The following is a 14,679-nucleotide window of genomic DNA, read 5'->3' on the forward strand; positions in this document are numbered from 1 at the left end:
AGTCATCTGTTTAAACACACGGTCCTAGACAGTCTCAGCAAATGAGCATTTCTAATAAGTGACTCTAGTAATCAGAGAAGTTTGGGCAACACTTCTGAGCAGTGGTTCTCAGCCCTGACCATGTACTAGAATCTCCTGGAAAGCATAAAAAGTAGCAGCTGTAGCAGCAGCAACAACTGATGCCCAGGCTCCATCCTGACAAAGTAAATCAGCATCCCTGGCATCTCAGGCCCCATCCCCAGACCCCTCAAAGGCAATGTGCATTTGAACCAGCTCTTCTGGAATCTAGGTGCTCAAGGAAGGTTGACAAGGCTACGCTAGTGCCTATAACAGAACACATATCTCTCCAGCCTGGGGAGGATGGGTTTTTGCTCCCCCCCTCTTCCTCTTCCCACTGCATCATCAAGGACAAAAGCAGCTTAAAAATCTTTTCAGATGTCTTTTTCTTTATATTCTTGGCCATTGAAAGTCAACTGAAGAGGGCCAGGGTGAGGCAAACCCATCTGTTCCAAAACTATTTATTAAAGTATGTTAAACAGTATAATCTGCTCTCAATCAAATGCCCCAGCAAACTTTAATTGGCAGTTTGTTTCATGTCCCATAATCAAAACATTAAGGATCACTAGCATTCACATCCGTGAATTCATTTAGACAGTTTTCTTTAATTAACGATGAAGACACTACAGTTCTAAGTACCAGACAGAATTGGGGGGAGAAAAAACTGAAAATAAGCATAACACTACAAAGAAAACTTGGAAAAGTGAAACACTTCTAAATAAAAATATATACCTGGCCTGGTACCCAGTACATATATACATAATACATATGTTATACACATATATACAATAAATGTTTTGGTAGCAATACAGACCATGCATTGGTCCTTTTGTACACAGATGAAGTAGCACCATGAGCAGCACCACCATCTCAAGATGATAAACCAAACTGCACATACATTAAAGGAAAAAATATATACGTATTTCATTTGGCCCACCCTGTAGCCAAGAGGTGTAAGGAAAGAACCTTGTAAGAAAAATTGTTCTGGGAACTACATTCCTAAGCCAATAGCAAAGCTCGAAAAAGGAAAAACAACAGCACTAAAGATGTCTATACAAATACAGACAAGTTGTCCTGTTCACTGAATTTGTCCTATCATGTGGTATTTTGGTTAACACTGGGGAAATTAACAACAGAAGCAAAGAGAGAGATTTAAAGGCCAGCTGAAGTCTAAAACACCAGTTCTCTTGGTGTATATATCACAAATACCAAGTCATCAAACTAGGAAAGGAAGACAACTCTCCAGCTACATCACACGTTTTCTAATCTTATTAGCTAATTATAAGCTCTTTATTACTGATAAATTACTTAAGAATAGGGTCAAACACTTTCAGTATCATTCTACCTCCTCCAAGCACCTCAGGTGATGCTCTCATTACAAGCAGTGGGGGCCACCCATCATGCCAACTGACCTGCACCTTCTCTATCCACTCACAGGAGACTGATTTACAGAGCTATGGAAGGACCTCCAAGATCTTTTCTGGCTTGGCTTTGGAAATGACCAAAAGGCACCAGTGTTTAACCTTTGATGTTCCACTGACTGCAAGAAAGCTATTTTTGCTCTCCATAACTAAGTTCACAGACTGGAGGTCTTTCTCTTAGTATTGGCAAGGTCACATTTCCTAACATCCCTAGAAGTGCATGCTTCTTCCCCTCAAATTTTTCAGCAGCCTATATGAATGCAGCATTGCCTCCAACGAACAGACACAACATCCCAGGAATACTAACTCCCCTGTCAAGTCATTGCAAAGAAGCAATTTCGTATTTGGCTTCCATCCATTCTCCTTGGCATGCCTTCCAAAGGGTCCTGTCGCTCTCCAATCAAGGTCTTGATTCCCAGTGTCTCTGGTTTCCGCACCAACTTGTGTGATGGGCTACCTACCGAGCTCTCCCAAAGCAGTCAGAGCCCTTCACGTCTCTCCCATTTTTCACGGCTCTTTTGTCAGTGGACAGTGAGCTCACCTCCCCCCATTTTTAAACCACCTGCAGTAAACAAAATTAAAGTTTTCAACTACCTGGCATATAGCACTCAGGATGCAAGATTGAACAAAATGGGGCTTCAGTTTTGTAAACTAGTGTTTCTTACAGTAGAGTAAAATTGTCTCAATACTTTAAGTTTTTCAAATTTAAAAGACAACTAGGAGATAATAGTCAAGGAAAGAAAAATTAAAAATCTCTACTTCTGGCTAGATGATTTTTAGTAAATCCATTTTTACAGTCAACCTAGATTAGTCAAGAGAGTCCTTGACCTTTGAAAGTTAGCAAGAAATAGCCACAAAGGTAACATCAGTACTGAATTGTCATTATTGACTCAGGTGGTTGATCATTAATGGATTCTCTTCACTTCTAGCTGGTTCTAGGACCTTTTTTTTTTTTTCCCCAGAATGAAGATATCATCAAAGTCATGAAATCTATTTGTTCTTTCCACAAAGGAGAGTTTTAAAACTCTGCCTAAGTCTCCAAGAAAGAACACTGTGAAAGGTTGGTCTCATGAAGAAAAAACCACTAACTTACAGGTTAACCAGAGGTCACTAGAAGCCCCAGTAATGTAAGCCCTTGGCGGGTACAAATACTTTGAAATGGATAAAAGCCAGCACTCCTCAATAGGAAATGAACACGAGGACTTAGCAGCTGATGTTGCTCAAGGTCAACTCCTCAGGCAGCCAGACCATGAGTTTTTGCCTTAAATATCAGCAACTTCCAGTTTTAAATCAGTAAAATTTGATACCACCACCAAACCCAGCTCAGGGACCACTAGAAGCAGCTTAAATAAGAATTTCTCCCTGTGTTATTGGACTGAACAAAACATTAGAGAACTAGAAACCAAGCGATGGCTTTTCCAGTCTGTCACCTCCGTTCTCACTCAAAATATGTTGATAATTCCACATGCAGAGGTATCTTGGTAATACATATTCAAAGATTACGTTCCTTGAGAAATAATAACCAGTTTTACAGGAAAATGGTTGGGGCTGACTTTTTTCATTCATTTCTCTTTACTTATGTCCTCAATGGAAGAGAGCAGGAAGTTTGCTTTCTTTCTACACTAGCAAAAGTATGAGTCAGAATACTTGAAAAATGAAAGTGAATTTGACCAAGAAAGCCTTTTTATAAAGGAGTAAAAAAAACAACTTTCATATCAGATTTTTTAAATTGGTAGTGTTCTCTCCTAGTAGGAAATGATGTAATTCAGCCAGTGCCTTGAAAACAATGGACTCTTATGACTACAGACCTATTTATCTTAGAAATTGATGAGCATGCAAATGGTTAGGATCTGCAACAATGAACATCGTACAACAGTCTGTGAGGTACTTGCCACCCAGTTGCATTAACAGTAGCACAGGCCCCAGCAGGTTGAGGGGTTCCATTGATTTCCACTCCCTTTTGAGTAGAGCAGGGGTCCCCGAACAGTTGATGAGGGGCAGCAGCCACTGCGATGTCCCCCAACCCTGGCCCCTTTCCTTGAAACTCCTCCCCCACCCAGGGAGCTCAACCCTTCAGGGAAATAAAATGTTGCTCCTCTCAACAGTAGGGCTGGAAATTCCTGATAGCAAATTTATGCAGACTCTGAGGGAGCCTGATATTGGCATTAATTCACTTAACCTTTAGGAAGTTTCCTGGTAAAAAGATGAAAAACTCTAGGCAATATCTGTTAGTATGTTCATTGCCATTTCTTTTTCACAAGGAAAAATTCCAACGTGTGTGTACTGTCCAAACAAGAAAAGGATTAACATTTTCACTGCTGGCTAGATGTTTCCATAACAGGTCATTATGCTTTGATGTGCTCTCTGTACACTGGGTTTTATTAATGAGTCACTAATAGGTCAGTACCCACCAGGACAAATGGACCAAATCACATTGGGTTAATATTCTAACACCGGAAGTTTTCCAAAAACATGAGATAAGAGTCTTAAGGAAAGTGACGTGTAGCCCTGGTCATGATGAAAAACACTGTCTGGAATTTTAATTTCTGGTTAGAAATTAAAGACAAGTACTCACTTGTCTTAGCATCTTTCTTGAGACAATGCAGGAAATGAAATAACCTAATGTGTGCACAGAAAAAAATGGTGGTAATGGATCAGGAAGCTTACAGAAGTCGGGGGAGGGGGAGAAGAAAAGATCAACAGTCTCTAGTTTATTATGAATAGAAAGAAATTTCCAGAATTTACAAACACCCACATTGTTCATTCCAAAGAGAGCTTTTGATTTGAAGGAATCACCATGTCTCCTCCTCTTTACAGTATATACAATGGAAGACTTTGATCTCCTTTTCTTACAATTTTGCTTCCATTCAATTGCCAATTTTAAGCTGACACTTGAAAACACCCAGTAGAATATATCCTTCTTCAGTTTAATTAATATGGCCTATTGCCTTACAGGAAAAATACAAAATTAAGATGAATTCTTGTAAGGATCTCAGCTCAACATCAGGGCTATATTACAAGAGATAGTATCAGCAAATAAATCTATACAATTGAGAACCATCTATGGCACTAGGATTCTTATTATATTATTTTTCTGAATTACAATCTTAAAACAAGGTTCGTACCCTATCTGTACCTGTTAGCCTTGTTTTAAGCATCTGCTCCACTCTTTACAGAACATTGTATACCTCAGTTCCACATCCAAAAAAAAGATGTGCTGTAAGAAATGTTCCATTTTAATTAAAAAAATTACACATATAAATCAAAACCTATGTTAAATATTTAATACTCTCTCCACCCAACGTGAACAGTTTTGAATGAAATAATTTACAATGATGCTTTGTCGTACACAGTTTCAGCAGCAGATGAAATAAACGTATCTTGTAAATGCAATGAGAGTGAACCCATTCTCTCGTGGCATGGTGGTGGGCCCAACAGCTCACATGGCCAGCTAAGTCCTTAAGGTTGAAGATGAAGTTTATGCAGACTCATTGTTCTGGTGTCACAGTGCTTTTTTGCTTGGCACAATATAGAACGTGCAGTTCAGTCAACGAACTCCTGAGGATTGTTATAAAGTAAACAAACTGAAATGGATGCATCGTACCATCTACTGAGGAGGAAGATGTGAGGTCCTGGTTGTGAATCATGACATATTTAGAGTCTGGGTACCCATGAGTTAAAGGAGGATTTGCTGAGGTCATTTAGGTCTTCATTCTGAAAAAGAAAAAGAAAAACTTTGTCACCATAGCATCTTAAAATGCATCACTTTTTTAGGATTCTTTTTTTAAACATATGAAGTATTTTGTTTTGTTTTGTTTTGTTTTGCAGGAAAGATTCACCCTGAGCTAGCATCTGCTGCCAAGCTTTCTCTCTTTTGTTTTTTCCTCCCCAAAGCCCCAGTGCATAGCTGTATATTCTAGTTGTAAGTCTTTCTAGTTCTTCTATGTGCCACTGCCACAGCATGGCAACTGACAGGCAGGTGGTATGGTTCCACAACTGGGAAACGAACCTGGGCTGCTGAAGCAGTGAGAGCGCCGAACTTTAACCACTAGGCCACCAGGGCCAGCTCATTAGGATTTTCCATTAAAAAGGGGGCAGTTATCAGATAAACTGAAGTTACAGCACAAACAGTACTGTGTGCTTAAATAAAATCAACAAACTGTATTTAATTTTTTTTCTTTCAAAACACAAGAGTCTAAAGCAATCACAAATTCGAAATAGTCAATATTACACCAGTAAACAAATCGATATGATCTGGAGGTTTCGGAGGTTCAGCGGCACGAAAATACAAAATGCTTTCGTGTTCTTAAGATCAAAGCAAAAATGGACATTACAGTTATTGTGTCAAACTACTACAAAATATAGTAAGCAGGTTACAGTCAGGTTAGGCTTAACCTTCTTTTGGTTAAAAGTCAACTGCAGATTTTAGAATGTGAAGTTGCAGGGCCTAACATTACAAAATCTGAAATCAGTTTTTGACGTGACATTGTTTGCCGTGAGAATTTTAGATGCAAAAGGAGATCCAAGTGAAACAGACCTAGTTAATCATTAAATAAAAAAAGAAAGGGATTCTGATTTAGATCTACTAGAAATAAGTTACTCTGGCAGAAACACAACATTTCTTCCATGTAATTCAAGAAGGCCGACCTCAGGGAGCATTATTCATTCCCCTCCAGAGAGGGAACACCTTTCAACCTCATAAAACCTCTTTTGCTCTCAAGTATTACACTAGACAGTCCTTCTGAGGTCTATATTTTTCATGTATTCAAAGTTATCTATAAATATCAATATTTATAGAACGCCCTGAACAGTATGTGGCACGGAGCCATCAATAAAAACGTGTTGAGTGAGTAAATGGTTGCGTTAAGTACCATGGAGGACACAAAGTTGAATTCTGCTACAGGCCCTGCTTTCTAGAAATTCTAGAAAGGAAACTAAGCTCTGTTCATAAATAGAATACAAAGTAAAAAGGGGGTGAATTCCATGATAGAAGCCCAGGAAAGAAGCTCTAGATGCACAGAGGAGGGCAAGAAACTTTCTAGCTAAGAGTATGAGGGAAGTACCTTGCTGACACACCTGGCTTGGTTTGGAAGAAAAGGAATAGTTTGGGGATGTGGGAACAGGGACTGTATCTATGTTGCTTCAGTGTTGTGTCTCCAGAGCTTAGCACAAAGGCTGGCACATAGCAAGGACTCAATAAATATGAATTGAATGATAGGGACAAAGCACACTCCTCATTGAGAGCACATGACAAAACAAGGCCCAGGGGCATGAGAGCACAGGCATGGACTGGCCGAGTGAAGAAGGTGGTTTGCTGGAGCACGTGGTATCTGAAAAGGCGTAGAAGGAGTTAAGTCTAGAAATGTAGGCTGGGGTAGCTGGTGAACAACCTTGAATGTCAGGTCAAGACATTTTTATCTAAGTGTAGGGACAACAAAGACATGCTTTGTGATGTGATTGAAGTGCAGCAGTAATAATCCACATCAGCTACAAGGATAGCGACGGATTCTGAAATGCACACAGTAAATGTTGACCAATATAGTTTTTTCTCTCTCTCTCCTCTTGAAAGCAGGGGATGGCCAGGATCAGTCAGTATCCACTATTTACATAATGGCTTTCAGGTAAGTTGAAACTTACCAAATGAGGAGTCTAGTTTTACGAGTAGGTTTCTGTTTATTTTAAAATATTGACTCCGCCCCTAAACAACAGTCTATTTTTTCACTTACAGATAAAGACTCGACACGTAGACACCAATGTCAAGACAAAAAGGCACTCCAGGCATCTATTTCATTGCCAGAGAAACAGGGTTTACTTTGCAGGGTTTCTACAAGTGAGAGGAAAATGCATTCTTTGAAAAACCCCAGAGAACCATCTCCAGGTCTCTTTATTTTCAAGTTTCTCCTGAACCCATATTGTGATCTATCAGAATGTTCCTACCAGAATATCTAGATACAGCTTAACACAGCTTCACTGCTCTGAATTACTGGGCTTAAAATTAGGTAGAAAGGCCTTACTTTATTCTAAGGGCTGAGACAAACAAACTTATGAATACAAAATGGGGAAAAAGTGAAGGTCACACTCATGCTTTCATTTTATATCTGGCTCTCATTCAGAATGGCTGAATGACAGCTTAGCACAGGAACAAACTGTATCCAGTTTTGGCCTTGAGCTAACATCCATTGCCAATCTTCCTCAAGATTGTCCCTGAGCCAGCATCTATGCCCATCTTCCTCTATTTTGTATACGGGACGCCACCACAGCGTGGCTTGATGAGCAAGGCATAGGTCTATGCCAGGGATCCGAACCTGCAAACCCCAGGCCACTGAAGTGGAGCATGCGAACTTAACCATTATGCCACCAGGCGGGCCCCAAACTGTATCCAGTTTTGTCATCACATGTGCCAACCTGCACAGAAGCAGTAGGGCAGAGATTGAGGGCCCTATGAGGAGAAAGAAAAATATGATTTCACCAGATGCTGAAATGTATTCCTTTGGGACACTCTGAAAACATCCCTGTAATTTTCCACAAGCACGCATGTTCAAAGAGCAGGAAATAAAAGCTCTTTATCATAAATCCTGATCAACACCTGTCTCAGCCACTAATGCTACCTACTGGTGCCATCAACTTAGGAGTCTATGAACAAGTGAAAGCAAGTGGGAAGTGGGAGGTGACGCTGACATGGAGGAGATGGGAACAGAAGGCTAAATAAACAGGCAGTAGAGGCCAGGAAAAATGTAAAGGGAAAGTCTGAAGTTCACATCTGTTTATCTTTGTACAAGGGTGTGTGTGTGTGTGTGTGTGTGTGTTTACACAAAGTTCAGCTACTGAGTAAATGACATGGATTTTTAACAGGCATCCATCAATGAGAACTGCCCTTCATTGCAGCCACCTTGGGGTCCACATACTTATCCCGATCATGCAGCCATCGTTTGAAGCATTTTTGGAATGCCTTCTCAAGTTCCCACTCGTTTTTTGCAATGGCCTTCTCAGCCTTGGGCATCTTCTTTTGAAAGGTCTCTAGAGCAGCCAGCCTAGGCCCTTTGAGGGCACATTTGATCTTTAGAGACAGCCAAAAAGCTTTGAGAGCCAAATATGGTGAATAAAGGGGCTGATTAAGCTGGGAAAAGGTTCCCAGCCAGGTATTTTCTACAGCCAAAAGTACAGTTCCAAAAACATGGCTGTTCACAATTGCTCTGATGACTTTTGTTGGAAACGAACTCTCATACTGTGATAGCCCTTTGCACATGCTTCATGGGACTTAAGTTCGTCTGCCTATGCCCGCCTCTACATGATTGCAATCAAGAAGGGTGGGCTGGAATAAAGCAACTTAAAGAAAGGCAAACATGTATATCATACGTTTTTGTAATTTAGGAATACGTTTTAAAAAAAATAGCAATACCCATACTAGGCTACTGCAGTCATCCAAGTCAATAAATATCTGTGGAGTGACAAATACAAATGCAATGATAAAGACTATTATAAGCACTGAACAGGAAGTTTGGTTGAACGCACTTTATATATATAACCCCAATTGACTCCAACCAACCGTGTGAGGCAAATATTGCTACAACGTTTTACAAATACAAAAAACTCATTTGTAACTCAAAACAAAAAAGCAAAACATTTCCTTGGAGAAGAGCTGTGTAAATATCAAATGGGGATGTTCCTGTGATACCTTCTCTCTAGTTACATCATTGGGGAATAACTTCGGAACTCAGAAATATGATGCACCTGTCACGAGATTTAATAGCAGGAAATTATATTTTGACAAAATTTCATCACCACATCAGCATCCACTGTAGTCTTCGTGTGTCTTCTCGTAAGATAAAACCCACCTAATCCAGCGGCCAGTAATGAAAAATGTAATTTTTAAAGCATTATCAAATAAGTCAACACTTGAGCAACGCTACTTGAGACCTACGGATTATTGCATTATTGCATCCGGTAGGAATTTACATCTTCTGGACCAAACCCACATAAACTATGCCTACTAGAGCTGAAAACAAATACCGCGTCGCCCTCCATTCACACTGTCTCAGCCTACTGATTAGTCCTCACTGGGGAAGCAGCTGAAAATAGTATAATGTTATGCTATAAAAACAATAGAGGAATCCGCTCCCTTTCGGCAATGCCTTTTAGTCAAAACCATTGATTAAAAGTTTTTATCTTGTATTTAAATGCCTTGACACTTCCTGCCAATTTGCTGAGTCAAGTGCAACATAGTTACAAATATCTGGTTAGAGCATTACTAACAGTTTCTACTGTTACTAAGAAAATAGCAGTGAAATATTATAATTTGCTTGGCTATCATCATGTACAAAAACGTAGCCAGAAAATAGCTCTTCCTGGTCCACCTCTGCCTGAAAACAATGCCTACAGTAATGACTTTTCTTCTCTGGAGATCATTGTTTGTAATCCTATATTGTAGATTCAACTAGAAAAATTCATATAAATAAATTCCTCCACTTAAAGCAATGTCACAAAAGCATATTCCTCTTTCTCTTAACATAAACAGCTGTGACTTAAAAAAATTCTTGAGGGGCTGGCCCCGTGGCCGAGTGGTTGAGTTCGCACGCTCCGCTGCAGGCGGCCCAGTGTTTCGTTGGTTTGAATCCTGGGCGCGGACATGGCACTGCTCATCAGACCACACTGAGGCGGCGTCCCACATGCCACAACTAAAAGGACCCACAACGAAGAATATACAACTATGTACAGGGGGCTTTGGGGAGAAAAAGGAAAAAAATAAAATCTTAAAAAAAAAAATTCTTGAGCATAATATATAAAATTTACAAAATACAGGAAAACGTAAAGAAGAAATAAACATTACTTGTAATTCTCATTCGCAGGCAAACCACTGTTCAGCTGTGGTTCTAATCTCACTATTGACTTAAAGGATTTGAACTTTTAAAATGCTGTCTTTCCTGCCAAAAATGTTTAAATAGGAGAGGAAAATAACGTGTTAATCGTATTTAGATCTTTCCCATTCTTCAAAATCTATGATGAGAAAATATTTGAAATATTAACGAACTTCTTAAATCTTCTAGGTTTTCGATCTCTTTCCCATCCTCCCACTTCACGGTGCATAGGGGGAAGTACAGCTATTTGAAAGCACAAGCTTCTGGCTTCCCGGATAAGCAGAAGTCCTTAAGTGAATGGCACAGGCAAAGTTATTCGCAAGAACCAGGAAGAAAGAAGGATTCTTCTCAGAGGAGAAAAAGATTCCCCATTTCCACTGGGAATAGCGGGAGAAAAAAATGGAAGGGATGTGAGAGCAGAGAGGTCGGTAGGTAGCTCAGTTCCTTGTAGGAGGCTGAGCATGGCACCCATGACGTCTCTTTGTCTTGTCTTCCCAGGTCTCCTGATTTCCTATTTCACACAATTACATTCAACTGCATACTACCACTATGACCACTATTCATTTCTTCAGCTACCTCATTGATGCTGATGCAATTAATTCAGGGCACCACTAATTTAGAGCCGATCAAGTCTTCTATAATGCTTACAAATTAATAAAACACTGCAAAAGTACTGTTCTTAAACATACCTGAAATCTGGCAAATGGGTCCCATAAATACCTTTTCTAATCATCAGTATCAAACACATTTATAGTTTTGGTAGTGTATAGGTGTTCCTCAATTTTAATATTCACACCATGCAATCTCAGAGGGAGAAACGAGACCATTGATCCATTTGATGGACTATGAAACCCCTTATTAAAGGAATTTCCTGGCTTAGACCTTGAGTCCTACCCTGTGGGTCAGATGGTGGCAGCTAGAGAGGAAGGAGCATTATCAGCCCAGCTGTGTGAGCTGTGGTGATCACTCAAGGAAAAAGGAAAGAACAAGAAAATCCAGAGAGCTTCAAGTTTGGGACATGGGGAGAATGTCTGTGCTTTTCACAAGGAACAGCTGGGAAGTGTGGGGACAAGCTGAGACTTTGGGAAAAGACAGACCTAAGGAGGGGAAAAGCATTCTGTTTTAAAGCCTTCAGACCATAATCACCAAAAAAAAAAAAAAAAACAAATCAAGTTAGGATAGAACTAAAGTTAGAGGTAAGACTAAGATATTTGCCACTTTATGTTGAAAGGAGAAAGCTGTTTTAGCTAAAGAAAGGAAACCAACATCTTTTGAAATAGGCCAGAATTGAGCTGGAAAGACTTGGGTTTCATGGTCTTAAATGGCAAAGGGTAACCGGCCAGCCTAGCCAAGTGCTTTAATGAGGCTGCTTAAATAGCACTTTTGCCTGGTGCAAGTCACATGGGAGAGGGCTGGTGAAAATAACAAGGTTGCTGGCCAGACCTTCTCATGTGCAGGTTGCCAAGGAAGAAAATCCAGGGAGAGCTGCCAACATGTGAGAGGGCATCTTGCTCCAGTTCCCCTTTTGTCCCAGTGAAAGACCTTCTGGCAGGGCTGGTGACTCCAGGAGACCACCAATGAAGAAAGGCACATGTATTATGAGAAGGAAGGATGAGAGGGAGTGGCCAAGGAGATAACCATCAAGGCTAGGGGCTCCTGCTGGAGTCCCCCAGCGTGAATTCTGTCAGCACTGGGGATTTCTCCTTCTCCAGCAACAAACGGCAGGAGGAGGGTCTGGAAGCTTTTCAAGAGGGTTAGGGATTTACGGAGAAGACATATGAAAACAACAACATATGGTTCTCAACAATTAAATGTATTCTGTCAATGATATAATAAGGAAATCTGAATAAACATTCAGAAATCTTTTAAGCCAAAGAACATTCACTTCAATTATTTCCCACTCTTTTTATTAACAGGAGCATGCTGAGAAAACAAAGGATAATTAAAAGATAATCAATGATAAAGCAAATGGAAGTCAACACCATAACAGCCCCCCTAAAAAGGTAAACAAAATGCCTCCAATCTCTCTTCTACCAAAATTATAATATGTCCCCAAATATATATGAGAGTCAAGGTGGAGAAACTCAAAGAAACAATCCTTCTACATTTCAAGTCAGACCACATGTGCCGTGGGACAGGAAGCTTTAATTTTAACAGACCTCAACCAAAATAAACCTGTTACTCGAAGACATGAAAGTAATATGATATCGTCTTCCCTACCTGAGAAAGTCATAAAAGTCAGTCTTTCTTCTGCTTTCATGTGAGTGATTTCTGCAGCATATTCTCCCTCCCAGGAATTACATTCCAGTTCTGAGGTTTATATTGTAATTTCACAACAGTGTTTTATTTTATTTTTTTTTAGTAATGTTCAGAAATACAGGATATAGGTTTTATTGGTCTGGCTTTGATACAAACCAGTAGACTTCAATGAAAATCACAACTTAGTTTACAACGTGGTGTAGAGATAGTGAAAAAAAAAAAGTGTTCGCAATGCTGTTTCTGTGATTAGGCAAAAGGGACTTAAGTCGACCTTCTCCCAGTGCCTTTATTTTTTTGGTTAAACACTAAATAGATTTCATTTTCTCTGCCCCCTCCCTGGAGTCCTATCATAAATTGCTTCAAGAAAGCAAGGGCCTGATTTTAGATTTGAGTAATTGTCCAGCTACCCAATTGTTTCTTATCAACCATCATCAGCTTTTCCATAAGAGCACAGGAACCAGAGCACAGAACAAGCGTTCACACAGACGGCCCCGGGTCTGCAAAGGGCTGAGGTAAGGATCATTAACACCACTGACATCACTTTTGGCAGCTGGAGAAAAGGGAAAACCTGTGTTTAATCTATTTCCTACCACCACAAGTTTTAGCCGGAGTCCCCGATAATATGGGTTGTGGTTGACTTTATGGAAGAACTTGGTAATGCAAGAAAAATGTACTGAACTGAACAAGCCTCTTGAAAAGGAACTGCAAGGTACCCCCGCTGTGTGGCCTTGATCTCCTTCCCGTAGGTTTTCTGGTCATTCAGCTGGCCTAACAGAGGACAGGGCCATTCCCAACAGTTCTTACGAAGGTCAAGCTCCATAGAAGATTTTCCCTATTACACACCTCTAATTACCATCTCCTGGAAACCATCATCATAAATCACAAACAAAAAGGTTTCAGCCTTTGTCTTCCTTCTTGCTTAGGGAATACCGAGAGGAAAATGTTGGGAGGAATTTAATGTGAGATTCTTTGAAGTTGAGAGAGTTGTTGTTTTGTTTCAAGCAGCCTAAATAATGAAAGAACATTCTCCGAAACCAACTGAAACTGGTTATATATACAAGTATATGGCAGCATATTTCAAATGTATTCAATCCACACTTCTCATTCGTTTTACCTTAAGAGTTCTTGTTAAAGAAATGCAAGTCATAAAGATTTCTGGGCTATGAGAGAGATTCTTAAATAAAAGTCAATGTTCACGAGGTTAGAAAACTGCATTGTCCATCTTAGACTACAGAAGGCCATGGGTGGGACCTCTATTTAATTGGTTTACGTTAAAGATAAGCTATAACGTTGCCTGTAATAAAGTAATGCAATAAATGTGTGTTTCCCTTAAGCTGCCACTACTTGAGTGATCTGTGAGTAACCTGTAGGCAATTCTGAATGCTACAATGTCATTTAGGAAACTCAATCCAAAAAAGGTTATTTTCAGAATGAAGATGGAGCTATTACATGGCTGTTAAGCTTTTTAAAGACAGACCAGTTTTAACTCAAAATTTATTTCCAAGTTAAAATTTAAAAGGAGACTAAGACAACTTTCATTATTTCTTCTCTCATCATTCTTTTCTCTGTCATTTTGGGTAAGTTACTAACCCTCCTAAATGGCAACATTTTATAACATGGAGATAACAGTACCCATTTCACAGGGTTATCACTGACGTTAAATGAGATACTACTTGAAAAGTTCTTATTGTGCATAAGACGTAATAAGCCCTTAAACATTAGCTCCTATTGTAACTACTCATTAAGAACTAGAAATCCTTGGATCTCCTATCTTCTCCTGATACCTGAATACACACCAGCAAAAATGCCCTGGTGGAAGGAGCAAGCAGGAATGAATCCAGAGACCAGACACCCCCGAGGACTGAAGCTGAAGCCAAGATTAGGATGTGTCTCGCGAAGAGAGACAAACTTATTTCAGAGGGAAGGTGGGTATGGGGGAAATGCCAGAACAAAAAGTAATAGTAGTAGTAGTGAAGCTAAAAATAGTACCTTGTGATATGATTTTAGACAAAAACCTGCCTACCTACGAAGGGAACAGCATGAGTTAAGTATTAGGACTAACGGCATTAGCATATGTTTGAACGGAT

At 39.8% G+C, this 14,679-nt stretch overlaps 1 protein-coding gene across 1 annotated transcript in view; it reads right to left on the bottom strand.

Moving 5' to 3' along the window:
* Positions 1–642: 642 nt before the first annotated feature.
* The window catches only part of IRS1 (insulin receptor substrate 1), a 63,237-nt gene continuing 49,200 nt past the window's right edge, over positions 643–14,679 (bottom strand). Inside the window, exon 2 of the mRNA XM_008514203.2 lies at positions 643–5,192. The gene's annotated coding sequence lies outside the window, so the exon portion shown is untranslated. The remainder of the gene's footprint in view (positions 5,193–14,679) is intronic.

The sequence above is a fragment of the Equus przewalskii genome, chromosome 5 (assembly GCF_037783145.1).
Source record: "Equus przewalskii isolate Varuska chromosome 5, EquPr2, whole genome shotgun sequence".
Taxonomy (NCBI): Eukaryota; Metazoa; Chordata; class Mammalia; order Perissodactyla; family Equidae; genus Equus; species Equus przewalskii.